The sequence below is a fragment of the Mus pahari genome, chromosome 8 (genome assembly GCF_900095145.1).
Source record: "Mus pahari chromosome 8, PAHARI_EIJ_v1.1, whole genome shotgun sequence".
NCBI lineage: Eukaryota > Metazoa > Chordata > Mammalia > Rodentia > Muridae > Mus > Mus pahari.
The window spans coordinates 11631752-11647069 of record NC_034597.1 but is presented as its reverse complement, the minus strand read 5'-3'; the positions used below and the strand labels follow the sequence as shown (position 1 = coordinate 11647069).

General features: G+C 44.4%; 1 long non-coding RNA gene across 1 annotated transcript in view; it reads right to left on the bottom strand.

Moving 5' to 3' along the window:
* Window positions 1-10418, bottom strand: part of LOC115064558 — an 11955-nt gene extending 1537 nt beyond the window's left edge. Inside the window, exons 1-2 of the long non-coding RNA XR_003844393.1 lie at window positions 10378-10418; window positions 91-231 (exon numbers count right to left, since the gene is read on the bottom strand). This is a non-coding gene — a long non-coding RNA (uncharacterized LOC115064558). The remainder of the gene's footprint in view (window positions 1-90; window positions 232-10377) is intronic.
* Between the last annotated feature and the right edge of the window lie 4900 nt (window positions 10419-15318).

Here is a 15318-nt window from a genome sequence, read left to right as displayed (position 1 = left end):
TGGTATCTGGTGAGTGACTTGTGTAAATGACTACACACCCAGATGTAAGCGGTGGTATCTGGTGAGTGACTTGTGTAAATGACTACACACCCAGACGTAAGTACTCCAATGACTGCTCCTCTTCATGTGACTGAGCTTCAAGCTGGTGGGTGTGGTTCTTCACATCTCCAGGCAAGCATTCATGAGGGAGTTGTCTTCAGCGCATGCCTTCCAAGCATAAATAAATCATCACTATTCAAAAACCAGGTGGAGAGGACATGAAAACTATGGTCAAGAAATGCTAAAACTCCCCCCACCCCCCATGCTTCACTGCAGAGAACTTAGGCACCGGAACACAGGCAGCCAAAAGGGCTGGGAAGTCCTACAGTTCTACTCAAGAAGAGAGAGGGAAGAGAAGAACTGGATGCTTTTTAGCTTCAGTAAGCTGTTAAACCAACCTAGAAGGATGGACCATCAAATTGTATTTCATGCCAGCTGAGTCGGCTCCCCCAGGATGCAGCCTGGACACGGTGACTCCATAAATCTCTTCCAGTGACTAACACTCAGCAGTTTGAGAAGCAAGAGCTTAAGACATTGTAACTTGGGTTTTCTGTCACTTGAAGTGGAGACAGGGTTTCTCTGTGTAGCCCTGGATGTCCTGGAACTCACTCTGTAGACCAGGCTGGCCACGAACTCAGAAATCTGCCTGCCTCTGCCTCCCAAGTGCTGGGATTAAAGACGTGCGCCACCACTGCCTGGCTTCATTTCTAACTTATAAGTTCTAATTTATAGGTTTGGGATCATGCACCCCAACCTTCTGTGAACATGACAATTTCCTGGAAGACATTTATTTATTTATTTATTTAGCATCCTACTCACTGCATCCCTCCCTGTTACCCTCCTCACAACCCTTCCCTCTATTCCCTCTCCCCTTCCCCTCTGAGCCAGCGGGAGACCTTGGATGTCTCCCCACCCTGGCACATCAAGTCTCTGCAGGGGTAGGCACATCCTCTTCTACTGGGGCCAGACAAGGCAGCCCAGCTAGAAGAACTTATCCCATAGACAGGCAACAGCTTTTGGGATAGCCTTCACTTCAGTTGTTTGGGATCCACATGAAGACCAAGCTGCACATCTGTTACATATGTACAGGGAGGCCTAGGTTCAGCCTATGTATGCTCTTTGGTTGGTGGCTCAGTCTCTGAGAGCTCCAAGGGTCCAGGTTAGTTGGCAGTGTGGGTCTTCCTGTGGCGTTCCTAACCCCTTTGTGGCCCTCAACCCTTCCCCCTTATTCTTCCATAAGAGTCCCCAAACTCCATCTACTGTTTGGCTGTGGGTCTCTGCATCTGTCTGCGTCAGCTGCTGGGTGGAACCTCTCAGAGGACAGCCATGCTAAACTCTTGTCTGCAAGCATAACAGAGTATTGTTAATAATGTCAGGGATGGGTGCTTGCCTGTGGGATGGATCTCAAGTTGGGCTGGTTATTGGTGGCTAGTCCTTCAGTCTCTGCTCCATCCCCTGTCCCTGAATTTCTTGTAGACAGGATATATTTTGGATGGAAAGTTTGTGAATGGGTTGGTGTCCCTATTGTTCCTGGAGGAATTTTGAAATACTTAAATTCCAAGGGTGTGAGGTGGATCAATCATATCAGGTTTTCTTGGAATGAGACTCAGGAAAGCCCAGACTTTGGGAAATTTCAATGTGCAGGTAAATCTGACAGCCAGTGCTCTTGAAGAAAGATGCAGTGTTTGAGATATATCTCTGGCGTGCCTCTCTGCCTTGGGAGTTAAGGCTACACTTCTCATGCTTTGATGAGAATAGGAGTCACCAGAGGTTCTTGTTTAATAGAGATTCTAATTTAGTAGGGCCCAGCCCAACAACTCCAAGTTATATACCCATATCCACATAAGTCATATACCTAATTCAGGTCTATATCTGTAAGCTACACACCTATATAAGTATACATACACTCAGGTCTGTATCTGTAAGTTACACACATACATAAAGACACACCTACTTCTACGTCTATGCTTCTACGTTAGCATGTAGACCAGCGTGCATTTATTTTTCTTTCACTGGAGCTATTAATCCATAAAAATAGGATGAAATATGATGAAAGTCCACCTTTCAGACTTTTTGGAGGGCTGATTCACATTACTCCCAGGAGAGAGCCCAGATGAGGAAGATTCAAGAGGGATGTAGGGATGTTTTCTTAAGGACATGGGGCAAGTATAAAGCACAAAAGAATGGCCCACCCTTGACTACCCTAGAAGTACGGCAGCACACAAAGCCTGCGGAAACTGTGAAAACAGGACCCATTTCTTCTGCCATCTTTTCTTGAATTTCTCTCATTCACATTGACAACCACACACATGTGCCATGCTTTCTAGCTGGCTCTGGCCAGTACTCAGAACTGAATTCTCTCAATCTTGTGTACACACACACACACACACACACACACACACAATTTGTTCAAATATCATATAAAAGGCAGACAATAAACACCCTTCATGGCTGAATAATGCTGTTGCTAGAATCCATATGTCACTAACCATGACCCCAGTACCAGGTATGGGAGGCCTCCTTGTATGATGTAGGTCAGGAAGTCTCTAGAGAACCCCAAATAACACATGCTGTTGCTATTCTTCTTGGTCACATGCCACGACTAGAAGATAAGAGCATATTGTGGAAAACACCATACACCTCAGATACAAAGCACAGAGAGAACAAGCTCAAAATGAGCTGGGGACTTCCTTCTTGCCGGCTAGTTCCATCGTTCTGGAAGGTGTTCTGCAGACTACCAGGAAAGAAAAGGCATCACAGTCTAACCCAGTTATGAGTCTACAAACCACAGTACAAACTGTTAGTATCTATCGATCATCATTGTCTTAATCAAAGATTATTGATGATTATTTTTTCTTTTAAAATTCTTTTTAGGCAGGGTCTCCTATATATATACTCTATTCTCAAACTTGTTCTGTAGCCAGCTGAAAATGACTGGGAACTTATGGTCTTTCTACCTCTAGCTACAGAATACAATGGTGCTAGCTGTGTACCACTATACTTGACTTTATGTTGTGCTGAGATCAAACTCAGAGGGCTCCGGGATGTTAGGTAAGCATGCTACAGATTATGTTACCCACACATGGCTACGTTTCTAAGCTCACATCTACAATTCTTACCCATATACCTTATTTCTCATCAGTGTTATTCAATGTATCGCCATTAGTTATACTCATTATTTTAAATGATGTCCAATTGTTCAAACTTGACCAGTGAGAGCCCTTCAAGCTGGTGCCTGAAACCTTCTGCCACAATCCCATTAGTGCCTGAGCATTTCCTCAGTCTGGAACAACATGTCAAGGCTCACCTTGAACTCTTCCTGCCCCAGACAAGCATGCTGTCATTTTCTAGAAAAAGCTTTAGTTCCTTTATACTGTGGTATACTGTTGTGGTTTTCTGATTATAAAACCAATATCAATTTACTTAGAAAAAAATAGAAATATGGAGGAACATGTGAAGAGGAAAATGAAAACCACATCATTACTCTGTCGTTGATATCTAACGATTCTAAGATTCAGTGTCCTTCCTCCTGGGCTTTTAAGTATGGAAGCCATCAGCAAAGGTTTTTAAATTTAAATTATGGGTTGATACAGCATCCTGCGTTTATCAGCTACATTATGAGCTCAGCTTATAACAGGTCTACAAGTGCTCTTCAAAAATCATAACTTTATGGTTTTTACTATAGAAACTATGTCTTAAATTGCTTAGGTCTTCTCTGGAGTTTCACCTGCACCTATCGGGTCAAACCAAAGCTAGTCCACATCTCTTAAAGTGCGCTCTAAATCACCATGGAGCCTCATAAATGAATAACACTGTGAAATGCACAGATCTATTAAGAAAAGAAACTTCCACAAGGCCATATGGTCTGTTTATCATATGCCAATCATGGAAGATGGGCTCTACTATTCCCTGTGTGAGAGTTCCTTGAATCTAGGTACTGAAAATAAAGTGTCAAGGTCTGTATTCCAAGTGTGCCATGAGTGGAGTTTTTAAAAAATATAGTTGAGTAAGAACTAGAGATCGCTGCTCCACTTCTTCCTTGTAGCACGTCCATTGGAATGTCATTCAACTGCTCTATGCTTTTCTTATCTAAAGGGGAAGGCCAGAAATACTTTCTCAGAAATGGCATTGTTATGTAAATTAAATGAAACAATAAAGTGTTTCTCATAGGGCCTGCATTTAATAAGGGTTCTATAATTCTAACAGAATTATCACTGCTGATTACACTGGCAAGTTGGAATTGAACTAACATTAACGGAAGGAACTAGGTTGATGGGGTGAGGCAGAAAGGCATTATGGGAGAAAGAATTCAATTCTATCTAGCAAGCCTGTTCAGCAGACGAGGTATATTATAGTTCCCTTATTGATGCAACAAAATACTTGACAACTACAAATGAAGGAAGTGTTTTGGGCTCACATGTTCATAGCCTGTCATGGTAGTCCATCATAGCAGCAGAAGGTCGGAGGGGCTGGCCATGTTGCAGCCACAGTTAGGAAACAGAGAAAAAGTGATTACTTGGTGTGAGCTGGTTCTTCCTTTTATCTTGGTCAAGGCCTCTGGCCCATGGAATAATGCCACTCACACTTAGGGAGGGTGTTTTCGCCTGAGTCCGCTGAACCTAGCAATCCCCTCCTGGCTATGACCAGAGGTTTATCTGTCTCTTAGGTTATCTAGACTAGATCCTGTCAAATCGTGCTATGAAGATGAACTAAAAATTCTCTCACAATGATCTGAGTGAGCTTTTTCTTCCATTTTTCTCTCTTGGCATAGTTTTGTGTATATAAGTCTAGTACTGCTGAATTGAGGTGAAACACCAGAGCTGATTTTTATAGGAAAAGAGTTTCAAGGCTGTCACTGAGAAAGGCAGTACTTTGATTTTTAAAAACACCAAGGAAACCCATTGTAGCTTTGGAACGTTTGGAGCCTCCTTTCTCCCTTAATGTGGCCCTTTCAAAGCCCCTTTAAACACTCCAGGCCACACTTACATGGTGCAACCTCACGCATAGGCCACTTCTGTGTGTGGTGGTGGGTTTTAATACCAACTTGCTATAAATTAAAATAACCTGACGAGGGAACATCGACTGGCATATCATCCTGACTGCCGCCATGGATGTGGGAAGACTTATCTGAACTGCTGTGGCACCTCCAGGTAGTGGTCCTGATGCTGAGGGCTTGGCAGAAGGAAGATCCGCCATCTTTTCCGCACTCGGCCTTTCTTCTCTCTTGACACTGAGTTGCCTTACCTGTGGCTGTTGGTGAGGGTTCCTTTGCTGGCACTGGAACCGGTGTTGCCAGTCTTCTGCCTGACTGAGGACCAGTGGCTCTACAGGAACCTTCCAGTTTGGGGAACCTGATTGAGACCATGGAGGCATCCAGTCCCATGGACTGAACAGTCACTAGGTTGCTGGACTCTTCAGTGCGGGTAGATCCACTGTGGATCTGCTCTGACTGCAGAACACCCAGCCTTAAGGACCAAACAGTTTCTGGGTTCTCAGCCTCTCAGATGTGAGACAATTGTTGTTGCTATTTTAACATATACTGATTTAATAAACTTTTAATATGTATGTATACACACATATATGTATGTAAATATATGTACACATTTGTCCCATGGATTCTGTTCCTTGGCATAAATCTGATGTGACTACAGAAAATTACTTAATCTCCTACATTAATCTCTAGTTCCCTCATCTTCAGAGGAAGAATTATAATATTATTGCTTTTGTATATGATCATCATAAGAACAAAATGCAGTGACCTATATAGGTAGCCATAGTACCATGTCAGCCAGTCATATACAAAGAATAAACAACAAAAAATACTGTTCATATATGTCATATATCTGAAATTGAAAACCGGAGAAAGTTCCGACATTTATGTCTTACCACTACCGCTGTATCATTGTCTAACCTAATCTGTGAATCTCTGCCAGACACATTGCCTTAAATGTGGAAAGCATGTGTGTTGGAAAGGAATCGCCCATGTCCTCTGCAGGCATAAGCATCCGTGCTTGAAGGACTTGATATCCTATAAGGAGAGTGTAGAAAATTCAGTTACTGGAGCTGGCAGTGAGTTTGAATTCAGAGACCATCTCTCTACTCAGAGTTTCTAAACATGTCCTGGACCAAAAGTTGAGACTGTGGGTGGGGATATTATGGGTCAGGAGTTGAAAGAATCCTCTACAGAAAGTTTCCGGAGTAATTTGTTGACCTCAGATGATAGACCAGCTACACATCATGTCCATAGGCAGCACTGCATAGCTAAGCGATAAAAATAGAACAATGCATGGAGACAAGAGGGCTGGACATAGGAACAGTGATAGGAAAAATGGCACCTGTCTGGCCTCCTTCATCCATCCTTTAAACACATAGCTTGCTATGCCCCCTTATGTAGGTGCTGGGCTCTACTTCAGTGAACCTGTCCTGTGTGAAGGTGCTCCTCTTCTTGAGACAAAAATGACTCAGAGACACAATACTGATGGCTCCGGATACCCACAGATCATTCAGAAGGGTCCTCAGTGTTCACGGTCCCAGAGGGATCTGGGAGAGACTTAAGGGTCGTCTGGTAAAATACCATGGGCGGGAGCCACGGTTCCGAGCACAGAAGAACCCTGTAACTTGTTCTTCTCAAGTTCTGTGGCACCGGTGAGCATTTCACCTGCTCCTAACATCTAACTAAAGGGGAGAGAACTGTTATAGTTTCACTCAAATTCTTTACCTCACTTAGGGACAGAAAGTTCAATGAATGAGAGCATTCTTCTGGCTAGGTCAGGTTGACCAGGATAAAATTAGCAATTGCTTTCATCACATTTTGAACAGAATGATTTTTAAAAAAAAAATCTGAAGCGTCTGCTTTTAAAGGCAAAGAAAAGGAAATAAAATAATCATCAGGATTGAAAAATGCTAAACAGAGGGTGATACCTTTTAATCTCCCTCTCCCCTGCCCCTCCTTCACACAGACACATGAACACACACACACACGCAGAGAGAGAGAGAGAGAGAGAGAGAGAGAGAGAGAGAGAGAGAGAGAGAGAGAGAGAGAGAGAGAGAGAGAGAGAGAGAGAGAGAGAGAGTCAGAGAGACAGAGAGACAGAGAGACAGAGACAGAGAAGAGACAGAGACAGAGAGACAGAGAGAGACAAAGATAGAGACACAGAGACAGAGACAGAGCTAGTATTAAGTATTAGATTATGACAAACTAACTTTTGAAGCTCCCTCATTTTCATTAAAGATGAATTTGGAGTGAAGTTATAAAAATCCTGACTCGAACCCCATGAAGGAAGAGAGAAATGGATAGAGAACAAAGACCCCGCTGAGACGGGTCCCTTTACTCCAGCTTTGGTGTTGGCTCCGCCAAGAGTGGTGAGCTGGCTGCAGGCATGAAGGCGGACCCAAAGGGTTCACAAAGAATGACAGACCAACTCCTTCGGCAGCTGTACACTTTTCAGTGCCTGAGACTCACTGGTTCCTTAACACTGGCAAGGAAGATGGGGTGGCCTATGGGCAATCTGTATCACTCTTGTATCCAGAGACAGAGGCCCACAGCTGAGCAGGACAGGGATGGAGGGCTGACAGCTCAGTGTTCTGAGGCATCGTGAGGAGATATTCGGTGAGTCGGGTTTAGTAGCCTGAATAACAAACGGCTTCGTTCGGAGCTAGTTCTCCCGTAGCACACAAGTCATTGCATTAGCTGGCTGTCGGCATTGATGCAGCATCTTGATGATGCCATGGCTAAAAAGCTGGTGACACACACCACCTTTCCTTCATGATCCCAGACAGCTTCAGTTTCAAATATGTCACGAGGGCTCAAAGTAGGAAGATAGGCTAGGGTGGGGGTGGCACAGGCTATAAAATCCAACACAAAGTGTGCTGCATTCTCTGGGGCAATCACAAGCTTGCCAACTTCTTATGGGGAGGCAACAAACCAAACCAAACCAAACCCACCACCACCCCAGGAACCCAGGAATCATGGTCACATGACACATCGGTACGGATAACCAAGAGAAGTGAACAAGTGGCTCATACACGTAGGAGCTGGGAGCAGCCACCACAGACTTTACTCCCTGGCAACCTTGTCACAGTCCGAGCCGCTTGCTGGGCTCACTTCAGCTCCAGGCAAACTTCCAGCTTCTGGCGCACACACCTGAAGGGGTCAGTTCTGTGTGTGCTGTCCTCTAAGCAGACGCCACGTTTTCTTGGGAAGTCAGATACGAGTAACAGACAGAGGCCGTTGGATGTGATACTGTCCTGGCAGCGTTCCGGGGAGGCTGAGAATAGAGAGCATTTAATGGGTCTGGTGGCAGGCCACTGAGGTGTGACTGGATGGGAAAGGACACGGACTACTTTGGCGATGACATTCTCAGAGCTTGGGTGGCCTCTCAACTCCAGAACGCTGGGCGTCTGTTGCTGGCAGCCATCCGTTGGTCATGTGACCAGGAGTTAACTTTAGAAGAGTTTTTAAAACGGCAAGTTGCCATTTGCTGTGTGTTGAAGCATTTTAAATCTTGTCAGGCCAGGGATTATCTAGAGTCAGTGGTGGGATGGGCGGATATTACCCCTTTAGCGCTGTCCTAACCGTGGGCACACAGTGACTAATGCATGCCCACATCTGACCAATGCCTCCATCCTCACTCCTATCATGCCCCCTAACCTTACTTTCTTCTCTTTATCTCCAGCTACACTTCTGCCTTGAAATTTTAATACATGGTTGACCCAGAAGTGGCCTTTCGGCTTTAATGCTCTGCCTTGTCTGTAATACTCTGCACCTTTAACCACAGATACCGCTCTCCTTTACTCTTTTCTCTGTCGCCCTCCTGTCTCCTCTCCTTTCTCACTTCTGTCCTCTCTCCCACATCTGGCCTACCCCACCCACCTTGCTGCAGCTCTGCTGTTTACAGGGCTCCATTTAGATCCTGGCAAGCCTCCTGCTTATGCCATGAGTACCTCCTCCTCCTCCTCCTCCTCCTCCTCCTCCTCTTCCACCCCACCCCAACTCTCTCTTGGTTCTTTAGTGGTTTTCGAGGCTCCTTTTTATTAAGTGCCCATTGTCCTCTGATCCCCATCCTGGACTCAGGATTCCACTTTCCATTTTTTACTTTCTCCTCGGGGCCCTCATTCAAATTCATATCTTAAACTTTCCAGAAACTCCACCACAGCTTTCCCCCCAAATCCACACATTCTGAGATGCCTCCACTAACATATCCCACAGAAACCCTGAACTCAACACAGCCAAATTTGTTAACACCCTCTCAGCTCAGAACAGAAATATTCTTTTTAAAGGACACCAGCCTGCCTGAGCAAGAAGCCACAGTGTCACCTTGGAACCTTCTTTCTTTCTTTCTTTCTTTATTATTATTATTATTTTGGTTTTTTGAGACAGGGTTTTTCACTGTAGCCCTGGCTATCCTGGATCTCACTCTGTAGACCAGGCTGGCCTTGAACTCAGAAATCCACCTGCCTCTGCCTCCCGAGTGCTGGGATTAAAGGTGTGCGCCACCACGATTTTACTTTATTTTTATTAGATATTTTCTTTATTTACATTTCAAATGCTATCCCAAAAGTTCCCTATACCCTCCCCCTGCCCCTGCTCCCCTACCCACTCACTCCCATTTCTTGGCCCTGGCATTCCCCTGTACTGGGGCATATAAAGTTTGCAAGGCCTAGGGGCCTCTCTTCCCAATGATGGCCGACTAGGCCATCTTCTGCTACATATGCAGCTAGAGACACGAGCTCTGGGGTAACTGGTTAGTTCTTATGTTGGTATTTTGTGCCAGACACTCTTGCTGACACGGTTCCCTACAAATGAGCTCTCCATTAAGGAGATAAACTGCAAGCTACAGTCCTGTACACACATACACAGACACACACACACACAGACACACACACACACACTCACACAGACACACACACACACACACACACACACACAAAACCACGCTATTAGTCTTTTAAAAAGTAAAAGAGAGGATCCTCACGTTGTGAAACTGCATAAACCTGGAGAACATTATGCTAAACGGGATGTGCTGGACAGCAAAGGACAAATACTGCAGGACGGTGGTTATTTGTTACATTACACGCTGGCAATTCACAAGGGAATAATTAAGATAGTACTTTCTCTACACATAGAAAAGTGTAAATGTATGAAATTAAAGGAACATTAATTTGCATGGCTTAGTAATTATTTCACTATGTGTATGTATCTATGCAGTAGACCATCACATTATATACCTTAGAGATACACAACTATTTATACATATCTAATACTGCTTTAGATTCTTTTAGACATTCTAAGACCAGAAATACTTCCTGCATAATTTGAATTATTTTCCAAATACTCACCATGACTACTGAATCATGTTGTGTGGTTGTCCTGTTCTCTGTCCCCTCTGTTCCTCCCCCTCCCCCCTCTGCTCCTCCCCTTCCTTCCTCTGCTCCCCCCCTCCTCCCCTCCTCCCTCTGTTCCTCCCCCTCTCCCCTCTCTTCCTCCTCCTCACTATGTATTCCAGGCTGGCCTCTGACTCAGATACCTGACTGGCTGCCAAGTGCTGGGTGTAAAGGCTTGTGGCCCTGCATTCCATCTTCACCATGTTCTCCTAATGTTTGGCTTCAGGTTGTTTCCAATTTGCTACTAAGTGTTACAAATAGCAAATAACTACTACTGTGTGCGTCTCATAATTCTGGCTAGCGAAATCGACCTGTCAAAGTGTGATTATCTTAAGGTGCTCAGTACACTTTGTCAGAATGCCTTCCTTCCAGGAAGTTTTTGCCAGGTGAGACGGATAAGGCTTCCTCATTGGACTTTGCCAACACTCAGGAGTTACTGTCAGATTGACAGACAGAATTGCAGATTTATAATAGCTCTTACTGCCATTTTTATTGTCTTTGTGAGTGTGTGTGTGTGTGTGTGTGCGTGCGCACGCGCACACATGTGTGCGTGATGGTATATGTATGTGTGGGTGGGCATGCTCATCCACACCGGTGCCTATGGAAGCCTGCCTTGACATTAGGATAGCAGTTGCTTCTATGGCCTTGTTATTTAGTCAGGGTCTTTCAGAGAACTTGGGGCTTGCCATTTCAGCCAGACTAGCTAGCCAAGAGGCCATTGTGATCTACTTGTCTCTGAGACCCTCCTTCCTCAGCCTGCACCCCCCACCCCAGTGCTGGGTTACAGGTGTACCATGTGCCCAGCTATCACCATGCCCGGCTACCACCTTGCCTGGCTCCAATGTGAGTGCTAGGCCCCTATGCTTGCTTAGGAAGCCTGTTACCAACTGAGCTATCTCCCTAGACTCTGCTGTATAAACAAGAAGGAAGCCTTCAATATTTTGAAGTGGCCATTTATAAATTGGCTTCTTTTTTATAAGTTGTTTGTTTATGCACTTTGAGATCCTAGTTTTTAGAAGGTATAGTCTACATTGTTTATACTGATTTGTATGTTATTGGGTATCTCCACTTTTATTTATATTTTATATTTTCTTGACTTCTTGTTGCATGTTTAATGTTATTATTTTCTTTACAGATATAGGGATTTTACTGTTTGTATAATAATCCAATATTTTTACTAATAATTTTTCTATTGACTTTTAACCTTAGAAAGGGCTTCTTTGTCCATAAAACAAATATTAGCCATCTTCTGCATTTTCATGCTTTGATGTACTTTTATTTAATGTTTTAATCTTCTTGAATTTATTTTGGCATATCATGTGAAGTAAAGTTCTGAATATTTTTCTCTTAAGATTTAAGCAGTTATACAAACATGACTCTTACTAACATTATAATGTTTTATGCTTAATTGCATTTCAAGACAAAATTGCAAATAGGAAGTCAGGATAATGTTTAATGATTAAATTAAACCTCTTCTTAATGTAATTTGAAATGCAAGGGGAGGATCTGATATTCCAGGAGTAGGGGCAAAGTGGGGTCATTTGTGACTGAGACCCTGGAGCCAGGCTGAATTCCACTTTGGGAGAATATCTTCAGCTGATGAAAATAAAATGCACATGTCTTATGGGTGTTCTCAGGCCCAGATGCAAGGATTGATTAGCAATGCCTGGATAGGACATCAGTACTCCCATTTCTATAGGGGTCTATAATACAGAAAAACAAGAGTAATAAAGAACAGGTGGGTGAGATACAGGTGAGGTAGTATTTTAATTTGTGTCACTTCACACCTAAACAAACCTTAACCCTGACCCTGTATTAAACAATGACTTCCATCTCCACACAATGCTGAAGACTGTAGGCTCTCTCTCTGCCTCCCTCCCTCTCTCTCTCTCTCTCTCTCTCTCTCTCTCTCTCTCTCTCTCTCTCTCTCTCTCTCTCTGGGTCTCTTTCCTTTCTTTTTCAGTTTTTTTAATGAAATTATTTTATTTATTTACATTCCAAATGTTGCCCTGCTTCCAGAGTTATTCACCCCCTCTCTCTTCCCCTTTACCTCTGAGAGGGTGCTCCCCCCACTCAGCCACCTCCCTCTCCCACCCCCCCACCTCATCCTGCCCCCCTCCCCCAGCATCCCACTTCCCCGAGGCATCAAGTCTCTACAGGATCAGGTGCATCCTTTCCCACTGAGGCCAGACAAGGCAGCCCTCTGCTACATATGTGCTGGGGCCATGTATGCTCTTTGGTTGGTGGCTTAGTCTCTGGGAGCTCTCAGAGCTCCAGGTTACTGACACTTTTGGTCTTCCTATGGGGTTGCCATCCCCTTCAACTCCTTCAATCCTTCCCCTAACTCTTCCACGGGGGTCCCTGACCTCTGTCCAATGCTTGGTTGTAAGTGTCTGCATCTGTCTCAGTCAGCTGCTGGTAGAGCCTCTCAGAGGACAGCCATGCTAGGCTCCTGTCTGCAAACACAACATAGCATCAGTGATAGTGTCAGGATTTGGTGCATGCCTATGGGATGGATCCCAAGTTGGAACAGTGACTGGATGGCCTGTCTCTGCTTCAATTTTGTCCCTGAATTTCTTGTAGACAGGAACAATTCTGGGTCAAAAAATTTAAAGGTAGGTGTGTGGCACCATCCCTCCACTGGGGGCCCTGTCTATCTACTGGAGGTGGTCTCTTCAGGTTCCATCTTCCCACTGTCGAGCATTTCTGCTAAAACAACCCAGATGTCCCTCAAGTGAAGAATGGATACAGAAAATGTTCATTTACACAATGGAATACTGTTCAGCTATTAAAAACGAGGACAGCATGAATTTTGCAGGCAAATGTATGGAACTAGAAAATATCATCCTTAGTGAGGTATCCCAGATCCAAAAGGACATGCGTGGTGTGTACTCACTGATAAGTGGATATTAGACAAAAAGTACAGAATACCCAGGACACACTCACAGATCATATGAAGTTTAACAATAATGAATGACCAAGCGAAGATGCTTCAATCGCACTTAGAAGGGAGAACACAATAATCATGGGAAGCAGAGGGAGGAAGGGACCTGGATGAGAGTGGAGACAGGGAGGAGAAGGCAGGGCAGGGTCAGGTGTGGGAGGGAGACAGAAGGGAAGCCTAGACAGCCAGGAGAACGAATGGAAATGTGCAGCTGTGGGGGCGGGGCAGCTCTAGAAAGACCTGGAGGCCTGTGTTGTGAAAGATTCCAGGAATGGGTTGTTTTCTTTTGTTTGTTTTGTTTTGTTTTGTTGAGTTAGGATTTTTCTGTGTTAGCAGCTCTGGCTGTTCTGTAGAGCAGGCTGGCCTCAAACTTACAGAGATCCTCCTGCCTCTGCCTCCTGCCTACACCACTATGCCTGGCAACTGTAGGATCTCTTTATAAATATAATCAGCACACATTTCTCTGCAAAAACAAAACAAAACAAAAAAAAAACACCCTAGGCCGTCTTAATAAACACATTTATCCACATGTTACAAAGGCTCTCCAAAAAGATAGAAGTCACTGTTGAGGTCATTCTTTCCACCATAAGTGGCGGGCATGAAATAAGTGAAATAAGTTGCTTGCTTTCACTTGACAGACCTGGGTCTGGGAAGTCAAGCCTAGAACCCTGCACCCTTGGCAAGGACCTTTGGTTTGGCTTAGGCCAACATGAGTATGGTGGTTTGAATATGCTTGGCCCAGGGAGTGGCACTATTAGGAGGTATGGCCTTGTTAGCATAGGTTTGACCTTGTTGGAGAAGTGTGTCACTATGAGGTGGACTTTGGGACCATCCTCCTAGCTGCCTGAAGACAGTCTGCTCCTGCCTTCCTTGAGATGAAGATGTCGAACTCTCAGCATCTCCTGCACCATGCCTCCCTGGACACTGCCATGCTCCCACCTTGATGATAATTGACTGAACCTCTGAACCAGTAATCCAGCCCCAATTAAATGTTCTTTGGTCATGGTGTCTCTTCACAAAAATGAAAATCCTAAGACAGCAAGCTACTGTGGCTATACAGAGTCCTGTAAAATCTGCCATGTGCTCTTTCTTAGTTGTCATAATAACAGGAAGATTTTCTCTTTTTTTTTTGTGTGTGTGTGTACAGAAAACCAACACTTATTTGGGGCACTGCAACACTTGTGCTTCATTTAAACCAAGGCCACTCTGCTCATCCGCAGTGCAAACTCAGTAATACGGATATTCTATTCCACCCAGGCAGAGTCAAGAACACACAGTTCCGCCTCTAACCGCTAATTTCCTTGGAAAGTATTGACTTCTTGGGAACAGAAAGATGGTGACAACCCTCATCTTGTAGCAGGGCTCTTATTTGATGAGTAACGTTTAATGATTGCTTTCCTCCCAAAGGCCACTCTCAGAACTTATTTGTAAGGTGGGGTTTACTCCTTTAAGGCTGAAGGAGGTTGGTCAGTGGCTGAAGCTGTTCCCTACAATCTCTTTATTCGTAAATCCATGTGGGCTGTACATGCTGCTTTTAGACCACAGCTTTGCTCAGAGGGTTTCCCAGAGTCTGGGGGTTCATGGTGCGTGTAAGGCCCTTTGACCTTACACTTGAATGGGTTAAAGGTGTCGGTGAGTGTACCTTCCAGATTGCAAGCTGTTAGACTGTTAAAAGGCAGCTGTAGAGATATGGAAGGCAGAAAGAGGCTTGGTCTGAACCTAGGTGGAACCGTTTTTATTCACAGGGAGGGGGAATCTTTGTCACTCATGTGTGCGAATGGCCAAAAGCCTACAAACAGAGATGGGAAGTGGTCCCTTATGGTGGTGGGGGTGGAAATTATTTCTATAGTCCACAAGGGAAGCTGGGAAGTGTAGACTTTCAGCTACATTTTTTTCTTTTATTTATTTTTTTAATTATTTTATTAGATATTTTCTTCATTTACATTTCAAAT